Genomic DNA, 12,543 nt, shown 5'->3' on the forward strand with positions numbered 1-12,543 from the left:
CTCTACAGTATTCAAAGTTCTCTTTCAAATATGTTTATAAATATAGTATTTATTCAATTAGCCCTTTTAATTCATCTCAATATTCACACTTTTGTTTTTATCTATTCTTATTTAATAAATAATAAACCTTCCTATAAAAAATGTATTACATAACAAGAATTGTTAAAACTAGTTTGTTATTTTGATATAAAAATCATAACTAAGACCAAATAAATAAACCAAATTTGGAGTTTTTATAAAAATAAATATTATTTTAGGAAATATAAAATTACTAGAGTGATACCCACCCGCTTCGCTGGGTATAAATGTAAAGATTGATTAAGATTGCTCTCGCTTATCTCCTTTCTATAACACTCGAAATAATGGTAAGGATTGTTTTACACTTTGCTGTACAGTTTCATTAAAAAGTTTCTTTTGAATGGCTTTGATTTTTGAAACGTTGAAAAGTCCTTAAAACTCCTTTTTTATTTAGCAATTTTTAACTCAGTTTAGCAGTTTGTGATGTTCTTTAACCCAAGATATAATAACTAGAGTAATTAATTATTTTAGTACCCTGTAAATACAGATAAAACTGAAATAATCGGAGGTGGATATGAACTTTAGACTCCAAAAGTTTAATATTTATGCCTAATAATTCGAGATAATGAAGTACGTTAATCTGAACGCTTCACTCTTCTGCGCCCTCTATTTCAACAACGATTCAACTTACAAAATAAAGTTTCAGACAAAGTAGAAAAATTTATCCTCTACAACTTTTATAATCAATGTTAATACGATTGATTAAAAGCAAAATAAACGAGAAATTTCTCTTCAATAAAGGACGTGCTCGCGTGACGATATATGCCTTTTGAGGCGACATTTGTACTATCAAAATACAGTTTTGTACAAAAAATTGAGCTTATTCTGTTAGATTCCGAGGTGAAACTCTACAATGATTAGAGTGAACCACCGGGTTAACATAAAATTTATGGAAAGATAACATATTTATGATTTATGATTTCCATTTTCAAGTTGAATTGTATGAATTTGATATCAGAATGTTAATAAATAATTGCGTAGATAAAATAAAACATAAAATTTACGATTGCAAACATGAATTAATGTTTAAAATATAAACATAACTCTCACTAGATTTGAGCGTTAGCGTTAGCGTTAGTGTTGTAGATGTATTAGTATCGCGCGCATGGTGAAACATAAAATATTTTAAAATAATGATTCCCTATGGATTTCCTTTCATAATTTTTCAGATTTGCATTTACTTCATTTCATACAGAGCGTTTCAGATTTATGGATACACAAGAATAATAACTCGTCAAGTTATAAAAGTGGTTCGACTGTCACATGACGAATCAACTAGTCAACTAGGCAATTTGTATGAAAATGCTATAAAAATATCGTAAACTAGGCAATTTGCATGACGTAAATATAAAAATAATGCTCTAAGAATATCGTATAAGCGTCAAAAACCAAAATTTTTTTGTGTTTTCTTTGTGGAAAACGCTGTAAGGTAATTTTTTTTTGCATAAACAGAATCTGTGATAAATTTTCTTCATGATGAAAACTTTTTTGAAGCTCAATCACGAATTAATTTTTGTACAATTAACATTATTGTGAGTTCTTCCAAAAAGTACTCTATTAAAAATGACAATTAAAAAAAAAATAATTCAAAATTTAGCCACGTAAGAGGCTCCAAAACTGTGTTTATTGATACTCTCTGTATGTAATTTTTTTGTAGAATAGTGTAGGTGTGTCTAAATATCTAGATATTTCTAGATTTATCTAAAATATATCTAGACAGACGGTATAATTGGAAATTTATTTTTCTAATTATTCTTTTTAAAATTTTATTTCATATTAATTATTTCGTTTTATTTTCAGTAGAGAGAGAAATATTATTTAGTCGAATTTTTATTTTAGACGAGCCAGTTTTTCCAGTGCCCCTATTTTCCATTGGGCATGCTGGGCACTTGATCAGAATCTCGGTTTGACCTCAAATAATCATTCTTTGGAGTCTTTGTTACATTTCTACGCATGAAGTACACGATTCAATAATTAAATAATTGATTTGAAATGCGATTATCGAAGTTTCTCACCTCAAACTTATGAAGTAATAATATTCTGTTTCTTTTATTGGTTTTTTGCAATTTTATTTGGTTTAATTGAATTTTGAAAGAAATTTGATTTGCCAATTATCAAAATACGTAGAAATCAAACGAAATGCGGCAACGACATCGAATAATTATCCAATTAGGACACTAAGTAAGTCGAAAAGCTTATAAAGGGTCAATTGTATGCTATCCTGTATACAGTGTGATCATTTCAAAAGTATCCACCCCTTAATAACTCGTTCCTTGATATTGTTTTGAGTGTAAACATGTAAATATGATGTAAATATCGAGGGGTGAGTTAAAAAATGGCACTAAGAGAATTTTAATTCTGTATATTTTATCTTTAGAATCAATCGATCGATTTCATTTTTTTTATCATGGTTGAATAGATAATTTTATGCCCTCTCAAATGAGGTATCACAAAGTTGGAGGGTGCCATTAGAAATTTCGAAATGTAACAAGGTGAGGGGTGAAAACCCTTCGTTAGATTTTTTTTCAAAAGAGTTAAAGTTTATTAAAAAAAAATTTAGATTTTGTTATGTAATACATTGCGTTAATATTCGAAATTAATGTTTTTGTAATATTTGATTTAGTTTTACTAATTAGGTAATTTTTTTTCCCATATAAGCCAATAAATATCTCTTACCTAAAATGAAATCAAATAAATTTTCCACATAAAATCACTGAACCAAGATCGTACACACATTAATGAACCAAAAACACAAATCACTTTGATAGATAGATATTTATTTAAAAAAAAAAAAATAATACTTTTTTCTCAAAATCAATTTCAAATTTTTCCACTGATTATAAACATATTAAACATTGATTATGAAAATTAAATAATTTTATTATTAATATATTGTTATTAAAAATAGACACTCAATATCTAAAATTAAAATTATAATTAAAATAAATAATAAATTTGGAAATAATTTTATTTATATAAATACAAAAAAAAAATACTAAATTTAAATTCGACTAATCATTCTTCTGTTTATTCTGTTATCAGTTATCATTTAAAATAGTCCAGGCGTAGAAAACCATTCTATTACAATTAAATCGGGGGGAAGTAGCTATCATTGTATTCCTTAAATTGAAAGAGCCAGTTCATTAATTATTTCCGTTATCTTTATTCGGATGAATAGAGATTTGTAAATCATAACCTCTACATCAGGCATGGACAAACGTGGCTTAGAGGAGTTCCTCATACTTCTGTATATAAGATAGTGACATCCTAACCAGTGACAACCAAAAATACGAGTAAGACAGAGAGACAACATTTTTTTCTATCTATCTCATTACTATTAGAAAAACTGAGATAGGTAGAAGAGTCGTATACCCGTCTCGCTTCCTCTTCTATGAGCAATGCGGACTTGGATAAAGAGACACACAATAAAGTTTATGGTACACAATAAAGTTATAAAAATGGTGACTTTGACTTACAATAATTTTGAGAGTGAAATACTAAAGCAGGGAAATAATCAAAATAATTAAATTAATTTTAATTAATCTCACCATATTTCTATTACAAGTTTTTTTCTTAATTTACTGAGTACGACTTATATTAAACTAACGAAAGTACCCGAATAACCCCGAAAATTTCCGAAGTTATTATTTTCTTCCTTATACCTTTACTCCCGTGATGAAAGAAATTTTGACAATTTCTATGGAACATGAAAAAAATGGAAAAATAAAAGTTTTAAATCGAACGAGAACAAAATTTATTAAAATTTTTTTAAATAACTTCTCCACAATATACAAACGTCGACCAATTGCAATTATTTGGAGTATTTGGACGTAAAGTTCCAGCGCCTAGACTAAAGAATATCCAATAAATTGTTGGATGTTAATAATCTTACGCAATAGTTTATTAAAATTATGTGTTTTGTGTATTCAAGAATTATATTTATATTTTGAAACTTTAATCGATGAGCGGCAATCAATCAAGGCCTAAAAATGAGCCGATCACAATCATTTTATAGTCTAGTATAAAACATTACTATCATTTGAATATTTTATAACTGAAATATGTTAGTTTCTTATGCGTGTAGATATGACTTCTAAATCTCACCTCTGACATGATTTTAAATAAAAATTTGAGATGTTATTGAGAACTCCCGACCAAAAACATTCATTGATGCGACTATTTCACGTGTACCTATGTCAAGTTAAAAACAACATTCTGTATACAGGGCGTTCTGTTATTAAATGCAGATCGTTGGCCTACAGAATAAGCTCATAAAGACGAACAAAAAAGCTCTTTACCAAATTTCGATCTGAAGCCAGATTCGGGAGATGTGCCTATGGGAAAATAGAAAGATTTATGAAATCACAAACCTATCAAATTCATTAAATTAGTAGGTGTCACTTAGAGGAGACTACCATAAAACAATAATTGATTTAATTGGGTAGTGAATACTTAAAGAAATATTTTCTTGTTATTATTTATAAAGAAAACAAAAATATAAATCACCAATAGCCAGTTACAACTTCAACACACAACTTACATACATAGGTTTGTGTCGGTGTATGTGTATCTCAGCATATATTTATCAAAACGGACAATTGTCCGCCTTGCCAAATATATGCCTAACATATGTGATATTCGCACGATTAGTGGCGTACAACACTTAATTTATCAAGAAACGTAGTGTAGGTTTTAATGGGTTAGTTTTTATAATAACAAAAGTAGCCAAATAGAGTTTTCTTATAATAATTTTGCATTTAGAGACGCCTTCCACTATGATAAAACTCATCCTCTCTTTAAGTAGTGTTTTATTGGTTTCATTCAAAATGTTATTGAACTGTGATTCGCTAAAGATTTATTAATTTATTTTGTTAATTATCTCGCAAAGTAGGTCTCATATTCAAAAGTGGAAAATAACTTTTTCTTCGTCTCTATGAGCTTATTCTGCAGGATAACGATCTGCAGTCAATAACAGAACGCTCTGTATAAATAAATTTAACATAACTAATTATTTTATTTATTTGCATTTAATCTATTATTAATTATTTTAAGTATATTTATTTAATATTAAATATAATCGATTGAAATTTTAAAAATATAATTATGTGTCAATAGTGCCTAAAGCACTCTATATAGGCCCACAAATTCATCAATTATAGTTGAATATAATCCTAATTGATCCTTTTATTTAGCGGAAAGTACCGACATCATATCAATTATAATTATTACTAGCTTGATACCCGCCTGCTTCAGTAGGTTTAAAAGTGAAAATCATCGCTTTATAGCTTCCACTTCTCTTCATTTTACTTATCCCCTTCCATAACACTTGAAGGGATTGTTTTACACAGTTCAATAAAATATATGCACAGTTTTCAATTTTTTTTAAGTGTAAAATTGTCATAATTGAGTATTTAGGAAGAAATATAGGGAATGAAAATAAAATCAAATTTTTGTTTCATGAATTGAACATAGAATATTTTAAAAAACATTTTGTATTTCGAGTTAAAAAAAAAATAAAACTGAATAAAAGTTGTTGATTAGATAAAATATTAAAAAAAAAAAAACGAGAATATATTTCGCTTTTAATAATTAATTAATGAACATTTGTTTTTTGTTGTTCATTAATTTTATAAAATTAAAAAAGCAGAATTAGATTCGTTGATTCATTAAATAGATGCAGATTTTTATTTTTCTGTATTTATACAATAATTAGCAAGCAATATTCAAATAGAGGATGATTTTGTTAAAAAGTTTCCACTCTTTTCTTTCTAAAAGATAAAAAATTAAGTTAATTTTGTTGTTTAAAATGAAACATAGTAAATATTTTTGTAGTTGGTCGTTTTTAAACGAATATAATTAAGGCTGAAATGTATGGTGACTGTACGAATACCAAAAATTGGAATTTCCATGAAAACGACTTATAAAATGATAATGAAACGACTTATAAATGTAAAAGGGACTAGACTTCAAAAATAGGCACATTTAACATTGGATTTGTGTTAAAAAGGGTAAATGGATTAATAAATTTCTCCAAAACAAGTCGATGGAATTTAAAAAAGAAAAAACTATTTAAGTGAAAGTCAAAACCTTAATCAAGTGTTGAAAAAAAATATCCGTTGTGCCCGACTAATTAAAGATGTCGTTCTCGAAATATAAAAGTGGAAAGAGTTTAAAAACTCACCCAATATTAAAGTATTCTTGAAGTGAAAATAAAACGTAATTTATAATTAGCGTGGGTGCACCACACGCTATACAAACTACGTAGATATAGTATAACTTATATTGGCGTATGAATGTTGAAAAATATATGATTATAAAACCTTAGTAAGAAATTCAAAGCTTAATGACAGAATCGAAGTTGGATTAGAATTGTATGTGAAGTGAATGACCTTAATCGAGTTAAAGTTCGTTTTGTGTGATAGAGCAAAATTAAATTTTTTATATTTCTGATGACGTCATATAGTTAAAAAAATTTCAGTTTTTTGATAACACAGGTAAATTTGTCCGATCTTATTGGAATTTTTTTTGAAACCCAATAATTTTCGGTTATTTTTTCAGCTACAATGTCAGGTTTTCGTTAGCTATCACTTATGTGCTTCATTCCCGGTTCAGGACTCGACATTCTTGAAGGCCATAAGAGCTACGTTAATTTTGAACACAAATTTGACAAGTATGACCCAAAATTGTTTGAACTATGATAAAGCGACTCTGACTCAAATGGATATGACATTAAAATCTTCCTTCAATTCAGTCAGCGTCAATTATTGACTTTAATCCGTGCAAAATCTCATAAATTGTGTTGGAAAATTTTTTAAATAATAATACGAATACTTTTCGATCCAAGCGTGGCAATATGATCTAGTTTATTATGTCAGGTTAAATGTATAGAATTATCACCTTATTTGTTAAAAATTTTATGCTGCAGGAGTTTTATGTTTTAATTAATTTCAATTTTATGGTGGTTTGAGGTTTTGTGGATGATAGCTCTATCTATGATTACTGATTTCAGTGAGAAAGTTATTGTGTCCAGCTCGATAAACGAAACTATATTTGTCAAACAATTCTTCTTGAAAAAATTATGTGATTTACATGCAATTTTCGAAGAATCGGTCCCAATAAATGATTTATATGTTAAAAATTGAATCGAAGTAAAAAGCAGTTTTGATAAGTACTATAGCATAAAAATTGAAATAATCTAGTAAAATTGTGGAAATCAATTTTCGTTGTATAGAGTTAAATATATGTGTAAAAATGAAAATAAGCTTTATTGTATTCAAAAGTAGAAAATAATATTTCTTACGAGTCACTCACAGTGAAAAAAATATCAACAATGATTCAGACCACCTTAAGCTTTTACGAATGGTAAAGAATGAGAGAGAGGGAAATAAATTATACTACTGTTGTCTTTGATTGATCGCAAATGCAAAAACGGAGAGGGAAGTCTTCATTTTAATATCGTAAAAACTTTGGTTCTTTATTATTAATATTTTTCAGATTAAGTGTCAATATTTTTTAACCAAGTTGTGCATTGAAGTTACATACATTTCTTCTATTCATGTAAAAATTCTATTTGATATTTCGTAGCGTGCATAACCAAAATTATCGCTATCTCACGAAAATATTTACCTAGTTTAACGAAAATATGATGGTGTCTTGATCTTAAATGCGACACCCTGTCTAATAATATTGCCTATAGTTTTTAATAAATGGAAATTGTTTCAGAAAGTTTGTTATCAGTAAAATTGCAACTAGCGTTGATTCTGAACTCAACGCATAAAACAATGATAGCCTTTTTTAATGCATTTTTTTTTTGCATTTTAAGCACTAAACCATCTGTAGTTATATAAGGTCTCATATGTTATTACATAAAGTCCATAGGGAATAATAACTGTTTAGTTTTCATATTCTAATGTTACAGGATCATTAAGGATTGGGACTGATTCATACACATTTACATAAATTACCATGAGACCGCTACGTATATTAAGCAAGGCTAAAACGTTTAGTCAATCTTCAGACATCGCCGATCTAAGACATGTTTTTGGACGATGCAAAGTTGAACAGGAGACTGCCAGGTACGTAAAGGATTTGGGAGATTTTCGGAAACACATTTTCATTGCACATATTTAAACGTCCTATCCGACAAGACTTAAATTTGAACTTTGCTGATCTAGATGTAACGAGAATCAACGTGAAAAATTAACGAGTATGGTTCAAAAATTTGAGCGCAAGAGTCTTTATCAAAATTTTTCATTTTATTGAGAAAAAAACAAGCAAAATTTGGATAAAATATTGAGAAAATTCAAAAATCGATCCAGTAAATATGTAGATTGTGATCCGGGAATACTTTTCAACCATTCTGTACATTCGAAAGTTGAGTCTGTTTTGACGTGGGCCTTGACTTTCGCAATTCCATGTCTAGTTCTATTTGTGTAAATGAGTTCCAAAAGTCAATTGAGTTCTACTTGGCCATTTTAGTGTCTTTTGGAACTGGGTGCGAAAAATCAAAAGAAAATAATTTCGAATCGGATAAAATTAATCACGTTAAAACAAAATCGACAACGAAGTATGCATTTTTGAGTCAGTTGCACTTTAAAAACAGAGAAGTAAGGACTACAATGCTGGTACAAATTGAGAACGGAGGGTTGCTAGACCCACAAAACCCTCCTCCATCGTGTCCACGGGCCACAAATGTATACAAGAATTCTTAAAATGGATATTTTTCACGGTTACAATGTTTTAAATCAATAAAGTTTTAATTCAGAAACTTGTATTATCTAGTTAAATTATCTGTTGCGTTAATTTTGTAACACATTGTAGGATGATAAAAATAAACTTACAATATGTTAGTTATATTTACTAATTTTAATAATACCTACGAATGAAATGATGGAAGTTAGAGATAGAAGAATTATTATGATTATAATTCATAATAATAATAAAAATAAAATGTTGTAATATATGAAAAATAATTTGAGGTTAGTGAAGCTGAACAAAAGGGAAAAAACTTTATTGTAAAAAAGTTCATTTTATTTAAATGGTTTCAAGAAGATCTGCCTGTGTATATGCTATCACGTGAAGTGCCATGGTTCAGTTGTAGAAAGTTGCAAACGATGCAAATATAACAGCATTCCTTGGGAGAAACTATCATTCAAAGAATTTAGAATGTTCAATTTACATCTAGGCATATAAATATCACGAGCATGGCAGAATACATGTATTAAGAAATGCATCTAAGTGAGAGGTATTATTTATATACATATGTTGAAGCTTCGATATGCGTTGGGATAGTTGTAAAACGCTTGGGGAATGGGAGTTTCTTAGTTGGATAGATGAACTACAAGAGATAAGCCACGATACAAGTCATTTTTGCAATTTCATATAACATCTATATAATACTTCTTCCTTAGATGCATTGCTTAACACATGTACTTTGTCATACTCGTGATATTTATATGCCTAGATGTAAATCGAACATTCTGTAAAGTAGAGTCATCTGGTAGTTTTATTTGGAAAGTTTTCCAGATCCCACTATCATGGATTTTCGCAGTTTTTCAGGCTTTGGTATCCTAAAATCCAAAAGGTGGAATGGACCTCTGTTGATCATTTTTATCTTATTATTATAGTAAAAGTTTAGTAGTGTAAAATTAAAATTCTTTCATTGATTGTGCGTCCATTGTTTATAATTATTTTCAATAATTTAAAAAACATTTTTAATCTAATTTGTTTACAGTTAATTAATTTTCGTTATATTCAACATTTACAAATTTTTATTCCAAATGAACAAAATTTATTCATTTATGTGAAAATATAAATCAAGTAAAAATTTATCATGATAGAAACTGCATACGCTTAGCGAATTCCCCATTAAGGTAGTACGAGCACCAAGGCAAATTTAGACTAGGGTTCAAATTTTATTTATACCTGATTTTCAATTTTGATGATGACTTTTGTTATAACTTCATGAATGTAGACGTAAAATAAGAATACAATTTTTCGACAACTGCCTTGATTTTAGAAATATCGAAAGATAAATAATTAAACAAAATTTTCAATTTTCGATATTTTGAAAAATATTTCAGATATCATTGGTTTAGAAAAAGAAAATCTCTAAAAGTATTATTTTCCAAAAATCTCACACAGAAAGTTTTCTTCTTAATTATTCTCGAAAAATTTCTTACTGAAATACGCATGAGTTGAGCTATATAATTATTATAATACATTCAATAATAAGCTTTTATTATTATTTAAACATTATTTAAATTGAATTTGATTAAAATAAATGATAAAATATAAATAAATAGAATTTTTAAACATTTGAACAGTTTGATTCAATTTCTTGTATTAGCAACATAAAATAATTCATTTAAAAAATGTTGAAAATAAAACATAAAAATAATAATTTGACAATTTATAAAATATGTAAAACATTTAATAAATTAACAACAATATTTGGAATAACAATATTATCATACAATGATAATTATAAAACAATTTATATTCATAAATTAAAATTAATTTATACAATTATTTTGTTAACGAGTAATATTTTCCATTTAATTACGGAACCAACATTTTTCTATGAACCTACTGAAAAAAATAATGAAAATGAATCGAAAAAATTGCAGGACTTTTATTTAATATTAACATTTCAATTATTAACATCATTCGAGATAATTTTATGTCGTTTATTATCATTAATTTATCTACCAAATATTTTACCAAAATTGTTAAAAACATGGCATTTAGCTGACGAACAATTAATAAAAATTAATAATAATAAAAATGATTTCATGAAAAATAATAAAAAAATTTGTTTAAATTCATTTTTTTTAACATTAATAATGCAATTAAATTTAATTATAACTACAATTTATAATTCTCGACAAGTAACTTTTGTAACAATTTACAATGATTTAAGCAGTTTTTTATGCAATTTTTCTGAATTAGAATTTATAATTTTATGTTATTTACTTGGTAAACGTTTTAACATAATTAATAAAATGTTAAAACAATACATAATTCAACAACATAAATTTAATTATGTACAATCAATACATAAATGTTATCGTCAATTTTGTTTTACATTTGAAATGTTAAATTCGTGTTTCTTTTATCATTTATTTATCTGGTTAACTATGACTGCATTTAATTTACTTATTAATTTGTACTTTATGTGGAACAGTTCGTTTGCGGAAAGTAATTTTAAAAATGAAACTTTTGTTGGAGTTCAATGGGCATTATTTTATTTCATCCGATCTATTTTAATTGTGGGAATTGCATCATTTACTGCAAGACAGGTTTGTAACAAGCTTTTATCTCTATACAGGGCGTTCTGTTATTGACTGCAGATCGTTATCCTGCAGAATAAGCTCATAAAGACGAAGGAAAAAGTTATTTTCCACTTTTGGATCTCAGGCCTACTTTGCGAGATAATTAACAAAATAAATTAATATATCTTTAGCGAATCACAGTTCAATAACATTTTGAATGAAACCAATAAAACACTACTTAATGAGAGGATGTGTTTTATCAAAGTGGAAGGCGTCTCTAAATGCAAAATTATTACAAAAAAACTCTATTTGGCTACTTTTGTTATTATAAAAACTAACCCATTAAAAGCTACATTACGTTTCTTGGTAAATTAAGTGTTGTACGCAACTAATCGTGCGAATATCACATACGTTAGGCATATATTTGGCAATACGGACAATTGTCCGTTTTGATAAATATATGCTGAGATACGCATACACCGACACAAACCAAAGTATGTAAGTTGTGCGTTGAAGTTGTAAAGTGATACAATGTTTAATATTTTGTGTTCTGTATTACACAATTTATTCCCCCTGCCCCGTACCTATATTAATATATAATTTGATACCTCCCACATCTAACTGGCTCTTGGTGATTTATATTTTTGCTTTCTTTATAAATAATAACAACAAAATATTTTTTTTAGTATTCTCTACCCAATTAAATTAATTATTGTTTTATGATAGTCTCCTCTAAGTGACATCTACTAATTTAATGAATTTGATAGGTTTGTGATTTCATAAATCTTTCTATTTTCCCATAGGCACATCTCCCGAATTTGGCCTCAGATCGAAATATGGTAAAGAGCTTTTTTGTTCGTCTTTATGAGCTTATTCTGTAGGCCAACGATCTGCAGTTAATAACAGAACGCCCTGTATATTATAAATGCGAAAGTAAAGCATGTTTGTTTGTTTGTTTCGCTTTCACGCTTAAACTAAAAAGTCAAAATCATTTTAAAAAAAAAAAAGTGTAAAAAAACGCATTATCGTCAAGGTGACCGAGGATTCAATATTTAATTCAATTCAATTCATGAATAATTCTAAATTATTAAAAATGCAATTTAAACATAATAAGCTTTTATTATTTAAACATTATTTAAATTGAATTTGATTAAAATAAATGATAAAAATAAATAAATAAATTTAAAAAAAA

At 27.4% G+C, this 12,543-nt stretch overlaps 1 protein-coding gene across 2 annotated transcripts in view; it reads right to left on the reverse strand.

Moving 5' to 3' along the window:
• LOC123290519 overlaps positions 1-12,543 on the reverse strand; it is a 142,267-nt gene that overhangs the window by 19,963 nt on the left and 109,761 nt on the right. The window contains exon 1 of one of the 2 annotated variants that reach the window (XM_044870740.1): positions 2,755-2,857. The exons of the other annotated variant lie outside the window; for it this stretch is intronic. The gene's annotated coding sequence lies outside the window, so the exon portion shown is untranslated. Of the gene's footprint in view, positions 1-2,754; positions 2,858-12,543 lie in introns of those variants that run through there. 2 annotated transcript variants of the gene reach the window in all.

This window comes from Chrysoperla carnea, chromosome 1, assembly GCF_905475395.1.
Source record: "Chrysoperla carnea chromosome 1, inChrCarn1.1, whole genome shotgun sequence".
Lineage (NCBI taxonomy): Eukaryota > Metazoa > Arthropoda > Insecta > Neuroptera > Chrysopidae > Chrysoperla > Chrysoperla carnea.